We start from the raw sequence: 12,769 nt of genomic DNA on the forward strand, positions 1-12,769 counted from the left end.
TGTCTCTCTGTCTGTCTGGTGAGCACACACGCCCTATAGCAAATACCTCTCCAAAAAAAAAAAAAAAAAAACCTCCTTTCAGAATAGGGACATTGCTTTCCTCAAAACTCACTCCACTGGAGATGGGTCATTTTCCCAAAGGTTAGGTTGTTACAGGATTTAAGCTTGGTTCACATGATTTTAGATCACATTGCCTGTTTCAAATAATTGCACCTCTTCCATATATAAGAACTACTTCTTTGAGGACATATCTAGCTATCACATCTTCAAATAGCCAGCATCATACTCATTCCAGAACTTCCTCTCCACCTAAGTCCATAGTTACGTAACACCTTAACCTCATAGGTTCTAGATTTCCTCAGCTCTTAGACCTCAGCTCTTTTTCTTTAATTCAATTTTCCACTGCTCATATCCTAGCTATTTTTGGTAGCCTCATCTGTTCCCAATCAAAAATAATAAGTTATATATATACATATATATATATGTATATATACATATATATACATACACACATATGCATATATATTCTCTTATCCTTATTTTGATTTTTCAAAATCTTTCATTCTTTGCTTCTACTTTATTTGTTCTCTGAACTCAGAGTAATCTAGACCTCTTATCCATTTTCCAAATTTATCAACTTTTTCTGCCTTAAATTTGTCTTTTTTAGATTAAATCACATGATACATAATACATATGACCCTTGATACAAGGCAATATCTTTAATGTTTAATGTCTTTTTATCCTTTTATATGAATTCCCAGAAAAGTCCTAATTCTACCAATAGTTCAAAACTATTGTCGACTTCTGCATTTCTTATCCAAGTTGCCAAATTCAGTAGAAGAAATCCAGTAACCAAGAATCTGGTGCTACTGTGAACGTGCAGTCTGTAACCTCAGCAGTATCATCAGACATGATAACAACCTTACCATGCGATGCTATTCCATTTTTTATCCCCTATCCTCTGTTACTGAGTTGTATTTTTAACAAGGATCCTACCCTACCACAAGTTCCTTTATTTTCAGCAGAGCCTTTCAGCCTCTACCCTAGGTAAAAGTAGAAGACTTCAGAAGAAATGACAGACAGGTGAACCAAAACCTTTCTTAGCTTCTTGCTACATACTCCCACAACACATTTATCTTTTCTTCGTTCTCACCTATCTCAGTGGAACTGTATCCACCCCACCCCTGTTTGGGATTAGTCTCTTTTCTTAAACTCTGGGTTCACTTCTGCCTGCCATGTTTTTTTCTTCCTTCTTCTTTCTTGATATTTCAACCTTATTATGTCCTCTTTACCTTTCCTTTAGCATAATTACATAGGAACTAGTCTGTTGAAAAAAAGTTATTCAACTATACATTCACCTCTAGTTTTTGCCCACCTATCATTCTTCCTCTCATAGTCATACCTTAAAGATGGCTTTTCTTTCCATTCGTCATTACTCATTTGCGCCTGAATATATTTCTGGATTTCACACTTCTCACTCTAAGGAAGAGATTCCTGCTCCTTCAGTAAGTTCAATGGGGATATTTTGATAATTTCTTTTACGTGACTTTTCTGCAGCATTACAATGTTGACCACTTCCTCTTGAAGCTGTTTTCTTTCTTTGGCAACACCAGTCTTAATTGCATTTCTTCCTCCTTTAAGTCTTCTCTCCAGTCTCTTCTTACTCTCTCCATCTGGAATGACTTTCTTTCTTTTTTTTTTTTTTTTTCAAGATTCCATCCTTAATATTCTCTACTCTTCTTTGAAATTCCCTAAGGAATCTCAGATACTCTATTGGCTTGAGCCATTGCCAATGCTTTGACAGCTCCCAGCTTAGCTGCTGTTGCTGAGCTCTAGGGCCAATAGAGATAATTGTTTAACTATAGCTCTACTTAGATATCCCATAGTTACTTTTAACCAATTCCAACTCTCAAGTACATTTCCTTGCAAGCTGTTTTCAAGCTGTTCTACTTGCTTGTAAGTCATTAAACTTGACATGTCCTCTCAAGGTAATGCCTTTACCCAAGTTGTTTCATCACATTGATAATACCCACTTATTCTTTAAGACTCAATTCAGTCATCCTTTTCTTCAAGAAAAATTCCTACCTTCTCCATCTTGACCCGACTAGGTCTCTTTATTCATATTCCCATAAGTTTTTGCTTACTTTCATCATATTGTATCATGTTACTTATTATCATATACAATTTTGTAAGTATTTATTGTCCTATCTCCGCAATTAATTGTGAGCTCCATAATATTAGGGGACAGAATATATTCATCTTTGAATCTCTGGCCCCTAGCATGATGTTCTTTATATTTTAAGTTCTCAATAAATATATAAAGGGATGAATTAGGAATAATGCCCATGACCATTGCTTAGAACCCAGTATTACTATATAAGGAATTTAGATAGAATCATGATTAGAAATGAAGAAAGACCAGAAATTATTTGAAACATTATAATCTTTTCCAATTTTACCTTTTTCTCTCTCCAGAAAGTACACACACTCTCTTGAAAAATTACAAACAAACAAACAGAAAGTTCTCAAGGTGGAATTTCTTTCTCACTCAACATTCCAAGCTGATGTTGTGGTTCTGTTCCACAAAAAGGGTCCAGAATCACATTTCTTCCATAACTAGGATGGTTTCCTCAATTGCAAGACGTCAGATGATTTGTCAGCACACTCATCAACCAGTAAGAAGGGAAAGGAATACTTTTAAGATATGATTGAGTAATAAGATCTTCTGCTTTAATTGACTAGCACTTTTAGCACAATAGCAAGGAGGCTAAGAAGTATAAACTTTATTCTGAAGAGCCAGGAATCCACCTAGAAACAGATATTGAAAAACACTTATAGAAAACCTGTTATAAAAACTCTCTTTTGGAAAAAAAATTTTAAAAAAGACTGGGGGCCATAGAGAAACCTCTGGATTTTATTTATTTAAAATAGGGTGTGTGTACTCACTGGAGAGGCAGAAAGACAGAAAGCAAGAAATCTGGGGGGATGGCCACACTGCCATCCCTTCTCCATTCTCTTCTCAGGATTTTGGGCATGCACACACACCCGGCATGAGTTTTAAACCAACAGGTCCAGGACTTGAACTATGGTCAACTACATGGGAGTCCAGTGATGTAACCATTATGCCATCTGTCAGTCCTATCTCTGGTTTCTATTAATTATAAAATCTTCAAACTTCCTGCCTTGGAAATGGAGAAGAGCTATTGTGTAGCCTCTGGATCTATTCTGTGGAGGAACTTGCTCATTCATTGTCCTCCATGGTCCCTGGTTTTACTTTCAGAGTTTCTTCCCTGTCCATTTCTCACCATACCTATACTGGAATGCACATGGGAATAGATCTTTTCAGGGTGAAGTGAGTGTGATAGTACACAGATTTTGCATCTGCCTTCTGATAGTGCAACTCTGGGGCCCGGCATTATCTTCAGGGATCTAATTATCAATATAGCTTTCAAAGGCAGGTTTGTCATTTCTTTGATTATATGAACTCTCTCAAAACTGTGGTAGATTTAAAACATGTTTGTTTTTGAGACGTTTTATAAGCAAATTGTCCCAATCAAAGGTTTTTTTGTTTGTTTGTTTGTTTTTCTTTTTTCTGGAGAGGTTTTTTTGCTATAGGGCACGTGCACTCGCCAGAAAGACAGAGAGAGACAGAGAGACAGAAAGTGAGAAATCACCACCACCACCCCCCCAGGGGGAATGGCCACACTGCAATTCCTTCTCTTCGATTCTCCTCTCAGGATCTTGGGCACGCACGCACACGCGCCCACGTGAGTTTAAGCCACCAGGTCCAGGACTCGAACCGTGGTCGGCTACATGGGAATTTAGCAACATAGCCATTATGCTAACTGCTGGTCCCCCAATCAAAGGTTTTATTTAGATAAGATTTTTAAGGCTGAGAACTCTTTAACTTTTATTTACTGACTTTTAGACACTTCCATACTTTCTTTCAATTTAATAACAGCAGCTTCAGGCCAGGTGAAACCATTGTCTTGAATGTGAAGACAAAACCCATATTCTGATTTTTGCCACTAAACTGGATATCATTGTGAGGCATCCATGGCTTGAGCCTACAATTTTATCTCCTGATAAGACTGTCTCATGAGACCACTTGTTACAACTTCTGCAAAAGTAGTTGACAGGTTTGTGCACTGATCCTCCCAGACTTTTAGTCAATGCATTTCTCAAGCCATGGTAAACTGACTTTTTTGTGTAGTTGTAATCCTGGTCTACTCTGCTTTTAGATTGACTAACTCCAGGCTTATTAATAGTTTCTTTCTTTAGAGGCTTTACTGAAAGTAGCAAGCTACAGACCATTCACACCAAAAATCTGAAATGTTTCTAGTTACTTTCTTTGGAATTACAGGCTCAGGTGGCATGTGCCTTGTGTTCTATGATATCACAAAGAATGGTTTCATCACATATTTTTCTCATGGCCTAGCAAGACTCATGAGTTTTATCATTGTCACCTGTTGGGAAACCCAATGCCAATGCCATATATTTCATAGCCGGTTCTGTTCAGTCTTTCTTCTAGGTTTAAAATTTTGTATTAGTTAGGAGGTACGTTTAGCAGCTGTGACCAAGGTTCAGCATAGGAGTGGTTTAGACAAGAAAAGACACAATTTCCCTGTCAAATAATAGAACAAGTTGGTAAAGAAGCATAGCTATACAGAGTTGTCAGGAACCAAAATTGTTCTATTTTTCTTTTTCCCCATCCCTGGGAGTGGCCCTTATAACCCTAAAAGCCTTACCTCCATTTCTGTATGCTATCCAGAGAGAAAAAGAAAAGGATCCATTTCACTGAGACTCATAAAGTTGGTTGAATGGCTTTTAAGAGCTGAAAGGGCAGAGGACAGCATACAGTACATTTTGGGTAGCCAGAATTTAGCAGGGAATTGGTGACGAGGTGGTGGGGAGTAACTGTCTCCATACTCACATACTCTGACATTAAGAATTATATGATAAATTTTCATTTTCCTTTTAAACTTATAATTGTGTGAGTTAGAAGAAAAAGAGAAAAAAGAAAGGAACAAATAAAATGAGAAAATGTATCCCACTCCATTCATGTGACCCAAATCTTTGATGGAGTTTCGACCTCACAGAGATGAAAGGCAGAAATCATCAGGATAGGAAGATTTGGATTTGACTTTACTTTCAAAATACTTTCCTAATAACTGAATCCAAAAGTTGGGTAAAAAACTTAAATGTTATTTAACTCTTCTCTTATCTCTACACAGCCCTGCATTTAAGATATCATGAATAATTTCCATTTATAGGCCTCCATAAAAAGAAAGTTCACAAATTCCCTTTTTTGAATTTCATGTCTCTCAGTTTTATAGCCAAAAAGAATCCCTCAAGCTGTACGTTTCCCTAACATAAGGGGCTACACTCATGATAAACAAATTATACATGGAATGAATTGACATAATACCAGAATATAAACTCTTGGAGAACAGAGCTTGTGCAGCTTTATGTTAGTACTGTAGATTCTTGGCAATTCTTTCAACTTTATGCAATCTTATACTCTTAAAGAGTTACTTGAGAGCATATTTTCTCATCTTCTATTTTTGTCAGTGCATGTATCTGAGAAAGGATAATGGGACTCCACTATCAGTAGAAGAGAGCTCAGAAGAGAGTTCAACCTTCACAGACTGTCTTGGTTCTTCACCCAAATGTTATAGATCTAAAGATGGGATTTTCTGACTACTTTTAACCTCCTAGGACTAAAAAGAAGAGAATATTGAGAAAGGGGGGAGGGAAGAGGCTTTCTTTAAACTTAGTACAAAATTCATAATGAGAATAGAATGGATAGTTTCAGAAAGCAGAATAGAAAAATGTGACTAACAAAATCATCATAGGCAGCTTCATAAGCATGCTTCTCCTGAACCCACACTAGTCCTGTGCCCATACACATAGGCCAGTTCTGAGGACCTGCTGTTCATTTTTCAAATAATTCAGGTTTTAATGTATTTACATAGATAATTCACATAAAAATATTTTTAGAAATCAAGAACTATGTCAACCTGTCACATGATTATCTATGGTTTAATTCTTGTGAAGAGCAATTAAGCCTGTCTGGATTCTAACTATGATGATTTATAATCTTGTAGATCTCTAACTTGTTTGCACGTTTAGAATGACCTTCTATGTCTTTCCAGCTTTGGTATCCTCTAAAAGTCCATCAAGGTATAGTACTTGAAATGTATATTCAACAGGTATGAAAGACGAATGGTGTAATTTGACAAAAGAAACAGTAATGCATGGTATTCTCCAACACTCCATCCAAGGTGCCTTCTTCTATTTCTGGTTTCTAATCTCATAATTCAGATACCTATATTTCTTCTTTTAATTATAAGTATCTAGTCCATAATTAGGCAATACCAGATCTTGAAAAAGAAATGAAAGAATAGATAAACTCAGAAAGGCAGCTTAAGCATATTTAAAGGTTTTTTAGGTGATAGGTAGACAGATATTCCAAAACTATAAGACTATAAATGGATTTTTTAAAAATCACATGATTTGGGAATCAGCAGATGACATAGCAGTTACATTGCTGGACTCTCACATAACTGACCCTAGCCTGAGTCCCAGACATGATGACATGAAACTGACATCGGGCACATGTGTGTGCATACCCAAACTCCCGAGAGAAGAATGGAAGAGAAGGGACTATGGTGTGGCCATCCCGCCTGTGGGGAGGTTGATTTCTCATTTACATCTCTTTGTCTCTCTGGCAAGTGCATATGCCATATAGCAAAAAATCTCCCCCCACACACCAAAAAAAAAAAAAATCACATAATCTGTTAGTGTTATGTTGAGCTGTGATCACCTGCTTTATTTACATAAAATTTGAGACACATTTAAAGAGACTATTTTGTTATTTTTTTTTTTACTCAGAAAAGTTTTAGATATGTGAGAAAAGGATGAAGTATAGCAGTTGCTTTTCTTCTTTGTCAGTAATTTCTTAATTTTACTAACTTTCTAGTCATAACTTTAAAAAAAAGGGTCTATTCAATTATGTCATTAGGTAGTAAACATTTCATTGTCCCTTCATTTCATACATTTCACTAGTGCCTACTAGACACTGAAGAGCCAAACATTAAAGGAAAAGAAGTCACAGGTCAGTAAGGAGCTGAACAACTCTCATTCAGGTACCAAGGGCTGTAATGGAGGGAGGGTAGACTGGGTACTAAAGAAATCTTATGGGACCAGCAGATAGCCTAATGGTTCTGTCACTGGACTCCCATGTAGTTAACCACAGTTGGAGTCCCAGATCTGGGGGCTTGAAACTCATGCCAGGTGTATGTGCGTTTATGCCCAAAACACCGAGAGGAGAATGGAGAAGTGACTGTGGTATGGCCATCACCCCTGAGGGTCATTTCTCACCTTCTGTCTCTCCAGTGAGTGCACACACCCTATAGCAAAGATCTCTCTCTCAAACAAACAAAACAAAATAAATTAAAAAAAAAAAAAACAGGAAATCTTGTTATGTTCTAGTTACTGTGGAAGGTGGGTCTCATAGAATCAGCTCATTTCACCCTCATAATGACTCCCTGAAAAGACACTTTAGTTCCAAAAGAAAGTAAAACTCAGAGAAATTAAGTTACTTTGTGAAAAATCACAAAACATAGGAATAAAGCCATGAATCCAAATGAGGCCTATGTTGTACGATTGCTGTCCATCTACCACACCAAGTGGCCTCTCAAGCTTTTCAAGATGCCATGGGTGCCAAGACACCATCCTTGCCCAAGGAGTCAGAGAAACTCTCACAAAATAAGGGCAACTGGAACCATGTCTTGTGGGATCAATGAGTCCCCAGGTAAGCAAGGTTGTAAACAGCTTGCCCAGATGATTGAAAGAATATGTGAAAGACCTGGCAGCTTGTGAGAAATGTCAAGTTTAGGGAACTGCAAGTACTTTAACACAGGGAAGCCATAGTAGATTCTAGAGGCAGGCTGCCTAGATTCAAGCCCCTGCTATACTTCATAGCTTTGTATCTTTAACAAGATTTCAATGTTTCTTTTCTTTTTTTATAACCTCTCTTTTCTTTCCTTCCTTTTCTTTTCTTAGCTATAAAAAGTAGATAATAAATACCTGATTAATAAAGTTGTTGAGGATTAAATTACCTGATACATGTAAAGTACTTTACATAGTGGTGGGAACCTAGGAAGAGCTCCCTGAATACTGCTTATTATTATTCTGAAATAAGGAATATAATGACAAGGGAAATAGTGCCAGGAGACAAGTTTGAACTGAAAGGTTGAGGCTAGCCATGCAATGTTTCCCATAATATATTTTATATAATTGGAATGTCATTGAAGGTTTTAAAGTGTTATTGATGTGTGAATGTGTGCTTTATATAATTAGTTTAAGATCATAATTTAAAAATATCTTTCTGATGTCAAGGTGAAGAACAGATGAGAAGAAGATAGACCTGAGTTAAGAGACTGATGCTATGAGTAGTGCAGTAATCCAGCGAAGGTACTACAAGGATCTGAAGTGTTTGTCATGATGGAGAGGAAAGAAAGGTCTAATAAATACTTGAGAAGTAGTATCAAGAGTCCTATCCAATGCTCTGCTGCTGCCACTGCTGCCACCCCAACTGAGCGCCAGCAACCCACTGCTGACGGTTCCACCACCATGGAGGACCTAATGAGTACAGCGGGTTTAGGGGAGAGAGCAAAGATCAACACCAACAAGAATCAGCAGTATGACAGTAAAATGTTTACTGGAGGCTTGGGCTGGGGTACAAGCAAGAAAGATCTGAACATTTGTCTTGATTCAGGGATGTTGTAGACTGCACAATTAAAACAGATCCAGTGACTGGAAGATCAAGAGGATTTAGATTTGTACTTTCAAAGATGCTGCTAGAATAGATAATGTTTTTGAACTGAAAGAATGCAAACTGGATGGCAAGTTGTTAGACCCTAAAAGGGTCAAAGCTTTAAAAAGGAAAGAACTTTCCAGAAAGGTTTTTGTGGTGGATTGAGCCTAGATACTTCAGAATAACAAATAAAAGGATATTTCAGAGCCTTTGGAGAATTTGAAAACATTGAACTTCCCATAGATAGAAAAACAAATGAAACAAGGAGGATTTTGTTTTATCATATACATAGAGGGAGAGCCAGTCAAGAAGTTATTAGAAAGAGATAGAGTCAAATTGGTTCTGGGAAGTGTGAAATCAAGGTTGTACAAACCAAAAAAAAAAGTATATTGGCAGCAACAGCAACAACAACAAAGAGGAAGAAGAGGTGGTGCATCTGGTGGAAGAGGTGGTACTAGGGGTTGTACCAAGATCAAGGCCAGAACTGACACCAAGGATTTAATAACTATTACAATCAAGATTATTTACATTACAATAGTGCCTATGGTGGTGACCAAAACTATAGTTTGATTAAACTCGGTATAACTATGGGAACTAAGGATATGGACAGGGAGATGCAGATTATAGTGGCCAACAGAGTACTTACAGCAAGGCATCTCGAGGGGCTGGCAATCACCAAAATAATTACCAGCCATACAAAAGAAGGACATTGGAGAAAATGGGAGAAGATACTACCCATCCAAGTAACTCATACTGAAGAAAATTGAAAATTAGTCTTCCGTCAATCTAAGATAATTATTTTGTAAAAGACTGGTGTGTACAAGACACAGCTGTGTCCAACTGTATATAGCCACCAATTTTCTGATTTTACTTGGTCCTTTGTTATCTGTGTTATGACTCAATGTGGATTTATGTTTATACAAATTTTATTTGTATGATTTCATGGTTAATCTCAAATAAATGCTTCCTTATGTGATTTTTTAAAGAAAATATTAATTGGAGAACAGAAGCAGGCTAGAGGGGGTGGTAGTGCTGATTACAGAAAAAAGAAATATAGGAGGAGAAAAAACATATCCTAAATCTTGCTCAAAGTTTAAAGTTAAAAGTAAAGAACCTTTTCATTAAAAAGTAATCCAATCAGAGGGAAACAAATACTTAAATTAAAATGTCAATCAAATAAAACTAATAAATAGTTTAATATAATTTACAGGAAATTATATAGAGAGATAATATACATACAGACATGCAATATTTTTAGGGAGGGTATAAATTCATGAAATTAAATGCACGCACAGGCGTTATATTTTATTTTATGATTTTATTAGTCAAGAATATAGAAGTGGGTAGCCACAGCAAGAAGAGCACATATTTCACATCACAGTGTAGAAATGTTTGGCTTCCAAAGTCCAGAAATGGGCACACAAATACAGATGACACTGTCAGAACAATACAGAATCTTATCAGACCATAATGTTGTATTCTGGCTATGAATATGCATGTGAATTGGTGCCAATGGCTATTATTTACTTGACTTTACCTATGTAAGGAGAGTGTAACTCAACACTGTATGCACTTCTATTCATAGGAATATAAATAAGTACAGCCGTTTCCTGGTTTGTGACCACAGCTCAGAATCAAGGAAATATTCTCTTGGGAGAAACCCTTTTTGCAATAATTCTAAGTCATTAGGAGGATAGAATACATCTACTGACCTGAAATCAAGTGTGTTATAATGCAATTAGAGAAGTAGTCTACAGGTATTTCTTTTTAAAACAAGTCTCTTAATTTTAATGTCTAAGTCAAATGCTAGTCAACCTGAACAGTTAGTTTCTTTGTTGGTAGTAACATGTATTAAATATTTGAAACATTTATAGATTTTTCAATATCTTATGTACTAAAATTTTTCTTTCTGTTCACTTTCTCTAGAAATAACTTTCCAATAATAAAAAATATAGTAATAAGCAGAATATTTAGTATTTATCTCTAATTAATCAAGATGTTAACATATATGCAATCTTGTACTCCCTTTAAGGCATGAATATTTATCCAAATCATAATTTCAGTGAAAGGGTATGGATAAGAGAAACTATTTCATTCTTCAACCACAAGGACTACACAGAGCAATTTCAGCACCAGGGATAGTAATCTTCCTGGAGTATAGTCAATGCCATTAATCCAGTGACTAGATGCTACGTTTGTAACATCAAATTCATTTCCAGTCCATATGAGTGAGTATAACACAATATTTAAGCACAGAAACAATTGAAGCATTCAATAAATGTTTTTGCTATTGTTGTTTTTGCTGTTATTATTATTGTATGTGAAGCTTCTGTAATAAAAAAGATGTTTTCGAAAGATGGCTTTGCCCAGACGAATTGAACAAAGGTTGCTGTGAACCTCAGTGTGATTGAGGAAGCCTGGAATGGTGGCACTGGCTGTGGGGAGAAAAGCATAAGGCTCAAGATGGAAAATCATGAACCAGATGAAACTATCATAGAATACTTAAGAATTTTCAGTATCACAACTAGAAAAATTAACCAATTTACAGAAGTCAATAGGAATCTACTTAAACATGGATTGGCATATGTTGCATTTAATGCTTCTTCCTGTGGTCTAATAGCAAACAATTTTTCCTACTGAATCTTGAATATTACAAAAGCTCCCATAGCTTCTGACTTATCAATGGCAGCTATCCCATTTTTTACGGCACATATATTTTACAAAGGTTTTGTAAATTACCCTTGAATACAGGTGATTTGAATTGTGAAACTTGTACCATAATACAGAGTGGATTGGTTGGTCTTGTTTTTGGTGGTCTCCATACTCTTTTCTTGGCTATACCTGTGAATGGTGGCCTAAAAACCAGGTATGAATCAACCTTGTTACCAAAGGAAAGGAAACATCATAACTTACTGGAAAAGATTTTCTTTCTTTTTCATTCCCTTTCTTTCTTTCTTTCTTTCTTTCTTTCTTTCTTTCTTTCTTTCTTTCTTTCTTTCTTTCTTTCTTTCTTTCTTTCTTTCTTAAGATATTTTCGGTATTGGGACATGCACTCACTGGAGAGAAAGAGACAGAGAGAGACAGAAAGCAAAAAAAAATCACCCCCCAGGGGGGATGGGCACACCCTCATCCTTTTTCCATTCTTCTCTTGGGATTTTGGACACAAATGCACATGAGCCCAGAGTGTGTTTTCTTTTTTTTTTTTTTTTTGAGAGGTTTTTGCTATGGGGCACTTGCTCTCACCAGACAGAGAGACAGAGAGACAGAAAGCGAGAAATCACCCCTCAGAGGGGATGACCACGCCACATCCCTTCTCCTCCATTCTCCTCTTGGGATCTTGGGCATGCATGCACATGCACCTGGCATGAGTTTAAGCCACCAGGTTCGGGACTCAAACCATGGTTGACTTCATGGGAGTTCAGCGACATAGCCATTACGCTAACTGCTGGTCCCCAGAGTGAGTTTTTAAGTCGCAAGGTCCAGGACTTGAGTCATGTTGGACTACGTGGGAGTTCAGCAACATAACCATTATGCCATTTGCTAGTCCTTGGACAAGATTTTCTAAGCCAGTCTTTAGGAAAATATTATCTACCATTTTGCTCCAGACTGCATTTGCATCGTAGTTAGGGTCTAGACAATATAAACTACTTAAAAAAGCCCCATAGTTAACTGAAACTGGCCTAGAAATTCAATAATTTTAAGAAAATATGTGTACAAATAAAATGATAAAAATTTTTAAAAAGATGTTTTTCTTTAGTCACAGATATTCATCAAAATGTGAGAAATTAATGACGCTAATTTTTCCATTAGTCTCTATTATTTCTTTTTTTACAAATATTAATTTTAAATATAGCACAATAATGGGCTACCATTTCTCAATATTAAAAAAAATAAGAAATGAAAACATAAAATTTATGAACTAAAGTTCTTCAATCAAACATAAACGAT

At 36.4% G+C, this 12,769-nt stretch overlaps 2 pseudogenes; both read left to right on the plus strand.

Moving 5' to 3' along the window:
• Window positions 1–8,508: 8,508 nt before the first annotated feature.
• LOC102473334 (heterogeneous nuclear ribonucleoprotein D-like pseudogene) lies at window positions 8,509–9,578 on the plus strand (annotated as a pseudogene).
• A 1,706-nt stretch (window positions 9,579–11,284) lies between these two features.
• On the plus strand, window positions 11,285–12,516 carry LOC102473746 (transmembrane protein 126A pseudogene; annotated as a pseudogene).
• The last annotated feature ends 253 nt before the right edge of the window (window positions 12,517–12,769 follow it).

The sequence above is a fragment of the Tupaia chinensis genome, unplaced genomic scaffold (genome assembly GCF_000334495.1).
Source record: "Tupaia chinensis unplaced genomic scaffold, TupChi_1.0 Scaffold000597_1, whole genome shotgun sequence".
NCBI classification, from domain to species: Eukaryota; Metazoa; Chordata; class Mammalia; order Scandentia; family Tupaiidae; genus Tupaia; species Tupaia belangeri.